This window comes from Macrobrachium nipponense, chromosome 2 (assembly GCF_015104395.2).
Source record: "Macrobrachium nipponense isolate FS-2020 chromosome 2, ASM1510439v2, whole genome shotgun sequence".
Classification (NCBI taxonomy): Eukaryota; Metazoa; Arthropoda; class Malacostraca; order Decapoda; family Palaemonidae; genus Macrobrachium; species Macrobrachium nipponense.
In genome coordinates this window covers 137,899,106-137,910,554 of record NC_087201.1, presented here as the reverse complement: position 1 = coordinate 137,910,554, position 11,449 = coordinate 137,899,106, and the positions used below count along the sequence as shown (strand labels likewise).

General features: G+C 36.5%; 1 non-coding gene across 1 annotated transcript; it reads left to right on the top strand.

Annotated features, from left to right (window-relative positions):
- Window positions 1-10,425: 10,425 nt before the first annotated feature.
- Window positions 10,426-10,499, top strand: Trnan-guu (transfer RNA asparagine (anticodon GUU)). The gene has a single exon. It is a non-coding gene; the product is annotated as a tRNA-Asn (tRNA).
- Window positions 10,500-11,449: the final 950 nt, after the last annotated feature.

Here is an 11,449-nt window from a genome sequence, read left to right as displayed (position 1 = left end):
CCATTGTTCTTTCACTGACCTTTTTTAAAACTCATCTTAATTTATGTACATCGGAAGACGTAAGGTAAGAAAGACTTCCATCAAACCACAGGATGCTAAGTTGACAGTTTGGACTGTTCATTCCAAATTTTTAAAAGCCATACTTTCTCAGTTGAACTGACGCTTAAGTAGCTCCATGGCCTTCCGGGCAGCTCAAGAGCAAGAGCCCGTGCTGTCATACAGCGGGCTTAACCTTCACCCTGCTCGCATAGAACTCAGAGAGGAAGTTGGACTTACTAGAAAATTAGAAATCTAGGCCGTGGGCTGGGCTCACCCGTCCTTGTAAACCCGCGTGACGTCAAGAAAATGAGCAGCTCCCGGAGAAGTGTACTCTGTTGCATCAAGTTATTGCTGACTGAGGTTACTTGTTGAAAACGTGATTGGACCAAAAATTTGAGCAGTTTAGAAAGGGAAAATTCAATTTTAATGTTGATCCGTACAAATGTTTACAAAATGTGCTAAGACAATTACACAAAGTTAAAGCTTTTGGAGACGGAACAGAATCAACTGTGGCTCAAATCTACATGTTTAAGATTACCCAGGACGAAAAGTCCACTGGTAGGTTCAAGTCTGTCATCAGTACTACATTATTATTACTATTATTATTATTATGATTATTAAAGTGTTCATGTGCATGGTGGTTAAAATTTCATTTTTGCCATTGTTCACTAAAGTATGTCAGAAATGACTGGTTCGGCCTGAAGGATGAATCAAAAACTACGATTTGCCTAAATTCAATTTCTCTGAAATATGTACGGAATCGAATATGCTCTCCTTGCTCCATACTAAAGTTAATCTTGAAGGCAGCTATTTAAGCTTTCTGCCCATCCTCACTTGAAAAAGTTTCAATATGGTCTAGGAATTATTGAGTGTGGTTTTTAAGCAATGAAGTCTTGGCCAAAAAAAAGAGACTAATGAGTTTTGCATCGTTGATAAAAACAAACAATTGGTGGTCATTTACTAATGTGAAATTGCCGTTCAAGGAGAAGCGATGAGCCATGAATGTTATGCAGCACTGACATGCGATGAAAATTAAAAATAAAAATTTGCTGGTGACTAGGGGAGAATTTCCGAACTAACGGGAGAAACTTAAATTGCCCTAAACCGCAACATAAGTTGCATACTACTAGTTATAACAAAATATTGCAAATTTGAGCAGCGAATCCTCATGTAAAGGTTTAAATTGACCATCTGTTTTTGAAACAGGATACGTATACAGACATAATATTGCAATAAATCACTGGAACTATGAAGGGTATGAAGTTTATAGACAGTCACAATATCATTATTATTATTATTATTACAAGCCAGGCTACAACTGTAGTTGGAAACGTAAAATGGTACAAGGTCAATGGCCAACATAAAGAAATTAACAGTGACACTCTAGATGACTCAAATTCTCTTGGACTAAAGTCAATTAAAGTTTTTTTCTGCCTCCATTTAGTTTACCTTTCTTTCCCATCTGTGAGAGAGAGAGAGACTGTCATCCCGAAGCTTTAGTTTTGAGGAGGAGCAGCGTAGGTGCTGACAACGGACACCAACTTCACTCAAAATAGGTACTTTTTTTTCCTGTGACATAAATGTCTTACATTTTCAGAAAAACTGAAGGCTTTCTTTCCTTAGTGATAAGATAGTGGGGATTAGAGAACAAATGTGGAGTGTGCTTTATAATTTTTAGATTGTGTATACTTGTGTGTAAGTCCATGACTAACGGATCTGCGGTTCCTGTAGGTGTGCCTTGGATATAGTTGAACCATATTAGAAGTCCGCTGTAAGTACGCAAGATTTTCCACGATAGCTATTTAGCTTTTATACCACAGACACATTACGAACGAGGTGTCTACATGAATGTAAACTGAATCTTCCAAAATAAACGTTTAGAACAGATTGATAATTATATTCTTTATGAAACATATGAATGAATTTCCCCAGCTGTTTACCTTTTGTGCTTAATTGTGGTGCTAGCTACGCGTTTTTATGTTTACCGGTGGTTTTAGTCTCGTAGAATTTTAATTTCACATATACATGAGAGTGCCATGTTTACATCCGTGATTCTCTGGATATTTTAAGAATTTATGTCAAGTTATCTTGAAAACATTGATGCTCCTTTGTATCGCGGGATTTGGAAGCGAACAGGCTTCAAAAACTGTCATTATCCAAGGCTGTTTCGAAGTTAATATTCATAGTTTAAGGTTTTTGTCATTTTATCGAACTTGATGCTTATTTCTTTTGGAAATGAGCACTTTTACGTCTAATAACAGTGGGTGTCCACTTAGGATACCAAACTATTAAAGTCTTGGGCCTTAATTTTAGGTTAGCTGAATGGGAGAGAGAGAGAGAGAGAGAGAGAGAGAGAGAGAGAGAGAGAGAATGTGTGTGTGTGTGTGTGTGATGGGGGTGGGGCCTAAGTTAAGGTAGTTTATGGTAAATAGTGCAGGTTAGGTTGTGGTGGCGAGGATCGGTGGCCCAGGCAGGAGCCGTTAACTACTCAGGGAGTAGGTTAAGGTCGTTTAGTAATTTACTATGAGATTCAGGGTCTCTGTAACACGGTTTTTTTTGGACTTTGCTCCTTGTCAAAGCATCGGATGTAGCTTAAAGTTGACATATGTATATTTTACAACCACACACAAATTTTGTCAGCATTATCAATAACCTAAACCCGATAGTTTTAATTTTTATAGAGTAAAACTGATCTAGCCGACGCCATGGCCAATGATTACGAGCCAAGAGTCGAAAAACATTCATTACGTAAGCAAGGTAAACACACCTTTTGACGAAATGTTCCCCCGCCCATCCACCAGACAGAAACTCCATCAGCTCTGAAACCCAAAGACTTTATGAATGGCGGAACGATACATAGAAGTGGGTGGGTTATCAGTGCTTGCGTAGTAATACTACTGTAGCAGTAGTGCCGCAACAGTATATCAGTAATATACATGAATTAAACGTTTAGGCCAACTGCTGGGATCCTTGAGGATCATTTAGCACTTCTTACAACTACTCGAGAAATTAGTTTTTATAGGCAGAAGTTAAATTTTCTAATCCAACAATGCCCATGGTAGCCTTTAGTGTTATCCTGAATTATAACGGGGCCAAAGTGGGTGGAGCCTCATGAAGTCATCATTCTGACGATAATTACTGGTGAAGGTTTAAAGCCAATATACGGTACCGGCTATTTTTTTCAGTAAATGGGTAGATAGCCAATAAATAAAAATTACTTGACATTGGATATAGCAGTTATCAAATCAAGCTTGTCTACTATGTGTTTAAAAATTATCAACTATTCCCTACATCTTGTCAATCTGATTGTGACCTATAAAGTACACTGTAATTTCTTAGGAAACCTATTTTGGGAGTTAGACTAATAATCGAAGTGTTTTTGTATTTATTAACATATTTTGTTGGTTTGTTCATTATGACAATTATCAGTGGAGAGGTTCCAGAGTTCATAAAGGTCTACTGCTTTGCTTGTATTTAAATTTGTATGTCATTGTTGCCAGAGGTTTAGCCTTCGTTACGTATAGCCAATCATTCATCGAGAAAGAGGGAAGAAATGCTGTCATAAGTTACGTAACGAGTGCGTTCGAAACCTTTTCTCTTGAGTAAGTTGGCCCGTCTTCAAAAAAAGTCACTTTTATATTATAAGTACCAAATTTATTCAACCTACGTAATGCAGAATACAGTTAAAATTTATGTGTAGATATAATATGTATTCTGAATAAGCGTTATATTTATGAAATGCATAGATAAAAAGTTATTGCGAAAAAACCGTGTTACAGAGGCCCTGATTCTCATAGTAGATACCATAGTTCAGGTTAGCTTGGGATCTGTGAGGAGTCAGTAAGAAACTGCACTGACGAAGAAAAAGCTTTCCTATGCATATAACTTTCAAGCTGTGGTAAGATATTTCAACAGAAGGGTAAACATTATCAGCCGATTTGTAGCATTGCAGTGGACTGTTAATCTTAATATAACACTGTCATTAAAAAAAATAGAACAAATATTGATTTATAGGTAGCCCTCGTCTGAGAAATAATCTACTTGTTTCCATTAAAACAGAAAGCTTCGAGTGCATTATCATCATGCCACCATGCTTTCTTGTGCTATTCCTCATGCATTTCCGGTTTTTCAATTTATGACATTTATTGGTTTGGGTGATCTTGTTGTATGTATCTATGCCACTTGATATGCTGTTTGTCCCAGCTCATAATTACTCACACGTGGAAGAAGTCGTGTAATCATGATACAAATATATAGACCTAATTTTATCTTTTGGCCATCCAATTTAGATTGTGAGGTCTTAAACCAATCTAATGTCTGGTAAATATCTCCAGACGCTTTTGCAGTTACCATGCCTGACTGTCAGCTGTCAGGCATATCAGTCAGGACAACAGATGCTTGTCTTTCGTAATTCCCATTACTTCAGAACGGAATTAGTGATATGTAGTTCGAATTTTTCGAAAAATTGTAACCGTTTAGATACTCAATTAGCAGCACCATTTCCTCTTAAGTGTGGTTAAAAAATGTATGTATTAATAAATTGAAATATTTAAGAGCACTAATGTATGTGACAAAAGTTATAGATTCTATGAGTAAGCTTGTGTTCAATGAGTAACCGCAACACACATGTAATTATCGAAATTCTCTTTTTGTTAACTTATGATGAAAACAGCACTGACAGAAGTCCAATAAATTTGTACCCAAATCAATTATGGTCAATCTAGGTATGGCCGAATGTCATATTGTGTTAGGTAATATTAAAATCCGGCAAAACAAAAGTATTTGAGGTAATTCTCATATTAGAAAACTGCGATTGCATTGCAAGTCTACCCACTAGTTTGCATAAAGGCTGCGTGTCCTTCAAACAGCCCTAAATTTGTTCCGGTTGTTTTTTCACTCATGACATGAAACTGAATTTGATTTGTGTGTAAAAGCTAGGCCTTACGATGTGGACATTGCAGGTGCTATGCAGAAAGCTTAGAAATACTGTTGCAGAGTAAGAGTTAAACTCAACTGTCTGTCACCTCTTTGTTTAACATTTACTCAGTTTGCTGGTTTGTACGTAGTTGGAAAGATGCGCCTAACTCGCACTATTCCCAGAAAGCTACACTTTCAACGATTTTTTTTTTACTTTAACTAGATCTTAATTAGTCCAAGTTAAGGAAGTGGCCACGAATACAGGCTCGTATGATATGATGCGAAATCTCCTGGTACGTACAGCGCAAGTGCGTAAATAAAACTTGAGATATAAAAATTTATGTATGATACATTGTTCAGAAGTGACCGTAATATATTTGGTACCACTTAAGTATAATTATACGTGTGAAATGTTCAAACAAAATCTAGCGTGAGTGTACGGTATTGTTGACCATACCGATATACATGTATGTACCTTATTGTAGGGAGTACGGTCTGTATTACTTTGTTTTGCTTGGTTTTATGTACAACCCCCCATGGAGATGATTCCTCTCTCTGGCGGGCCCTTGTGCGTTTTCTAAATAAGATGCTTCTTATATTTTATTATTGTCTTTTAGTATTTTCTCATCAGTATAGTAGCTCCTGCAGAGTAGAGTCTTTTGTTCTTTTTTAAATTTGCTTTCTTCTTGTAGGATCTTCATTTCGGGCTGCAATACGAATCTGTAGTAGCTATTATTGTAGATAAACGGGTCCGCATCTGTAAGAGCTGCCCACTATCAAATTCTTTTGGAGGAATGAAATGCCAATTAGAATTCTAACTGGGAAAATTCTTTGATTGTTTGGTATAGGGCTTATTAACAAATGAGTTTTCTAACAGGAGCAAATGAAGTTATACCTTAAAACTGAAAATTAGGTTAAGCTGTTAAATTTCTCAGGTGACCATCATAGTAAGTGTTCTGAAGGAAGCACTTCACAAGACACGTCTGTGATTTCCAAACTGGGATTTTCATTTGAACGAGCAGTTAACCTACCTGTATCCGAATACACAAACTTGGCTGATTACTCTTACCAAGGGACAGCTTGAATAGCCTTTTTTTTTTCTTAGCAACAGATGAGTTTTAAATTTGTTTCAGTTCTGTTTGTTACATTTTCAAGTTGAAGAATACATTTCTGGGTAACTGAAGCCTATAATCCCCGGGAACTAATAATGAAGGAAGTTTTCCTATTAAAGTGGCATTGTTTTAGCGAATTTTGCATTTATTGAAATTGGCCTTGTTTATTGCACTTCAGTGCACATCAGAAAGCGTGGTACTTATGTTGTATTATTGGGAGAGAGTTAGATTTTTCTTAAAGAATATAGGTAGTGGCTTCCATGAATGCAATGATTAACCATAAAATTAGTGGTAATGTGGGGACTGCATTAACTTCAACAAAATCCTTTGTTTTGCGTTGCAAGCTGAATATGGTGGGATCTGCAACTTGAAGGACAGGAATGAGAGTGCATCAGGATATAGACTGCAGGGATTGTCCCTGATTTTGGAAGTTCTTGTGTATAAGTGTTTACAGTGAGACTCTTAAGTACTTTGATATGGGGTAATAAATCGGGTAAAGTTAGTTCTTTTAAGTAATATTGCATTAGCTATCATGCTGTTCATTAATTTTGCTTCATTTCCTAAAATATTTAGTGATTTCATGGCGCTGATTTTCTTGATTAAGTTAGTATTGTACCGCTCTTCAAAGTACCCACCAGTCTTCCATTTTAAATTCAAGGAAGAAAACAGTCTAAGTTGTGTAGATATTCATAATTCACAGCTTGATAGAACTTCAAATCAACAACTTTGGTCATCTTTTTAGTCTCTTAAATTTAAATCTCGGGTCATGCTAGGTCTTAGGGCCTCATCATTAAATCTCTCTCTCATCAGCGTTTTGGCATCTGTGGAAGTTTGTTTACCCAGAATTGCTCACTTGACTTGATTCATTGTAAATGTAAGAAAGACATTACATAATTGACAGGTACAGCCTGGTAAGTTTTAGTTATTTGTAACTGCTCCGCTTCCAAATCTGCCCATCCCTCATCAATGTTATTATTTCAACTTGATGGATTTGCATTTTTAGTAGATTTAAGCCTTTGACTTCTATGAATTATCTGAATTCTGGAGTGACCACAAGCAGATTTCGAAGCAATGTGATTACGAATTACCTGAATTCTGAAGTGACCACAGCAGATTTCGAAGCAATGCGATTACGAATTTAAAATATAAAATTGCCAAAACCTTGGATACAACTTTTAGAAAACAATTCTTTAATGAATATCAGATGTTTCTGATATGCAAAAATTGCTGAATCTGTAGGGAAAAAATGTTGAATTATGGCTGTGGTGTTTGTAATAATTTGGAGACTTGCTTAGGATTTCCATTGTTTCTTGCTTGATTTTTTTTAAAGTGATCCAAGGCACTATATAATGTGAAAGGGGATAGTTTTCCCAATTGGAAGGGCGGGGGGGGGGGGGGGGGGGGGGGGCTGCGGAATTCCTTACACACTACTGTTTGTGCAATCTGGGTATAGCCTAGGGACACGTCCCCAACAGGGTATATATCTTACGTCTGGCACCATCGATAGCTTTTTTAATAATATTCGAAGATGAAAGGAGGAGGAGAAGAAGGAAGCTGGTTTGGGGTTCACTATCATTTTATTAATGGGACCATTTATATTTATTTTATCTTATTGCATTACATTATATTATTGTATTAATTCATAAATGAGTAACATTTAGTATTATATATTTTAACGTTGCAATATTAACACGGGTTTGTGCAATTATCTTGGGAAATTAAAGAAAGTAATTTTGAGCAGAAAACACTCTACGAGCATATGCATTTTATGGCTTCGTTTGTCGGTGATGTGAATTTTTAGGTGTACATATGTCGGAGTGAGTAGTCAGTGATATGAGGGGAAAATACCTCCAAATCAAATGTATTCTCCAGATACTGAGCAAAGAGGAAAAATGCAACTACCATTGAAACCCTCTCCCTCTCCGTCAATGGTATTCACTCGACTCCGATAAAGGAAAGTAAAGCAAGCAATGGAAACTCACACCATCAAAGATAGGCCTATTCATTAAACACTGGTCAAGATTTAAAATGTATTATAAAAAATCTCTTGTTCTCCACCAAAAGCATTCATCACACACCAGTCTAAGGAAAAACATGCACTTTTATGAACACACTTTCGTCTGTCAGATTAAAAAAAAAAGAATGGGAACATTATGGAAAATTCACTTTCTTCATTCTTTATTGTCAAAGGAATTCATACAGTAATCGAAAGAGGTAAAAAAGCTGACATTGTTCAGAGTACCGTATCCTCCCTACCTACAATCCATTGTCATCATGGTTGTTTTTATAGTCCTGACTCCTGATTGAACAATTCTGTGGCGAGGCTGCAGAACAGGGTGCGCTTGAATTCGACCGACCATAAATAACTGTTACCAAGCAACAGTTGCATTACTTTCTTGATACGTAAAGCTTATCATTAAAACCAATTGCATGACGTCTGTTCACAGGTGATTTACTAGTTGAAGGGACTGTAATGTTACATTTTTCAATAACCTGCAAAAGAAAATCACGACATAAGGCTAGCAATTGAATTTCCGAACGTGCCTATGTCCGTGCCTACCTACTTCCGTACTCGCCAGCTTGCTTGCCTGTCTAATGATAACGGCTATATTTTTGTTTTTTTTTAAATCATCTCACGGACAAACGAAGTCTTAAAATGCACTACATGTTTGTACATTTTCTGCTCAGAATGACATTCTTTCATTTCCCAAGATATTCGCATGATCTCTTGTTACACGATGTATATCAATGATACTAGAGAGAGAGAGAGAGAGAGAGAGAGAGAGAGAGAGAGAGAGAGAGAGAGAGAGAGACCTAATGTAGTGGAAAATTTGACAAATACGGCCGTATCCTAAGTATTATATTAAAGACAAACCTTTTGAAGAGGAAGAAGGGAATAGAGTGAAAAACAGATGGATAAGACTGTGCTGCAATGAGAAAGCAAACGCGATTTAACAACACACTGACAACTATAGGCTATGTGGGCTTAAGTAAAAGCATAGCCATAATTTTTCGTAACATTATAAATCAAAATGAGTTGGTCTTTAATCATGCATATCTTAAAAGAATTTGTTTTAAAAAAAAAAAAGAAAAAAAAGTTATGTTGTTAAGTTGACGTGCAGTTTATCTATCACCAATCACTTGTGACTGACTGACTGACCAAGGGCCAAGACCTGTTCGACGTGACGTCATGATGTGATGGCGTTGACCCTGGTGTCCGAAGTTGGCGGGTGGCGACTTGGTGAACTCTCTTTTGAGCACTGTTCCATGCTCTTGAGCTTCCTTCCCGTACATCACTTGGACACGAGGTTGTGGTTCCATTGTTTTATTTTTGAACTGAACCATAAAACCTATTTGGCATGATGAGGTAGCGTACCATGGATACATCTTTTGTCCTTTACTGGACGAACTTACTATGGTAAGCTGATAAACTCAGCAATGCGTTCACTACAACAGGTGCTATATTTGACTTTTGTCTCTGGATGACTTTCGACTACAATATCAAGTCTGCATTTTAGGTAGGAGTTGTGAGCAACAAGGTCTGGTGCAATATAAAGAAAGCCTGGTTTAGCCTAGATTGAATTTTAGTAAGAATTCATGTAAACTAGAATTAACAGAGTCGCATACAGGAGTCATCAACGTGGTGTCATCCACACGCCTTTTCCAAACAGTGACACTGCTGGTGGGCAAAATGCCTTTCCGCTTCACCACTGTATCAGACGGACGTTGATCATTCAAGTTAATCTGCGCCTCATTTCTAAGCAATGGTTCATTCGTATGTTGTTGTATCCTGGCGTCGTATTCCCTGCGAAAGTGACAAGGAAAGGAGAAATAAGTGTCCAACACATGCAAAGCTTAAAGAGAATTAGGATGAAAGAGAGCGTCGGGACAGAGCACTTCGGTACCTGGCCTAAATTGCTCAGGAGGTTAAGGTAGAACACTTGCTCAGTAAATGGGTAATATTATTACTATATGTTCAAAAGACCTATACAACAGCCCAGGCATATATATTATATATATATATATATATATATATATATATATATATATTATCTATATACATTACACATATTTCTTATGGAAGCTGACTGAATGGTTTCGATTACTTCCTTTATTGATCCTGACATTCTGATGGAACGTCCATATGCTAGCTGTCAGGCGCACTTCATTCGTTACAGCTTTGGCTCGCTTTACTCTCTCCTTCTCATAATCCGTTGTGAAAGATAGATTTTGAATTGTGTACACGGAGAAATCACAAAATTCCTCTGGAAATTAAGTAAACAATACAATAAAGTAAAATTAATGCTCGTGTTAGGTGATCTTGCTTAATCGCCATAAGATAAATGCAGAATCCTATGCCTCCGTGGCACAATCGGTTAGCGCGTTCGGCTGTTAACCGAAAGGTTGGTGGTTCGAGCCCACCCGGGGGCGGAATGATTTTGCAACTCCATTTCAGTTGTTGGTGCCCAAACAGATAAAGTTAATCATTTAAGTCGTTTACCGAAGAGTTTTCATTTACTGAAGGTACGATACATAAGTAATGCTTGTGTAACTGTTGTAAGACTAACTCCTAGGTCCTAATGTATTATTCACTGATGTTCTATGTTTTTATAACTTTCTTTATTAAACTTACGAAAATAGGGAACCCTAGTTCTTCCCTTATATTTTATTAAACAGTCTTTCAGATGTGGGATATATTGTTTCTTTTCCAATTTTGTATTAAGACTTCCGATCCAAGAGCCAACCAAGATGGTTTGCAGATTCATTGTTCTAAACATTACCTACTTTTACTTTGAACTATTATTATTATTATTATTATTTTAGTATTTGTTCTCATTTTCGTTTAATTTTATTATTATAATTATTATTATTATTATTAAGTTCCCCCATTTCCTGCACGTGTGTGAAGTCAACTATTTGAGATATTGTCATTAATATATCGTAAGTGAAAATTATAACGGATATCGGAAGCTATTACTATCTTGTGAGCATTCTGATAATTACTCTATGATGAAACGTAACTGCATACATTTCATCAATATCTCATTCCCCTATCAGTTATTTATATAATTCATCAGATAATTATGTTTCCTTTGTTCAGCTTTATCCCCGTGTGACGTACAGTTGGATCGGAATAAATGTTTTGGATATTTATCAAAACATTCGATCGGTTTACTAATGATGACAAAATTTCTTGAACCCAGAGAAAGAAAATATCTTGTGTGTCCTAACTGTTCACATGTCAAAATAATTTACAATGCACGTGCCAACTGAGCCCACTTTAGCCTGAGCTGGGCACATTACAGTAGTTGTATAATATATATATATATATATATATATATATATATATATATATATATATATAATGTATGCATATGGTG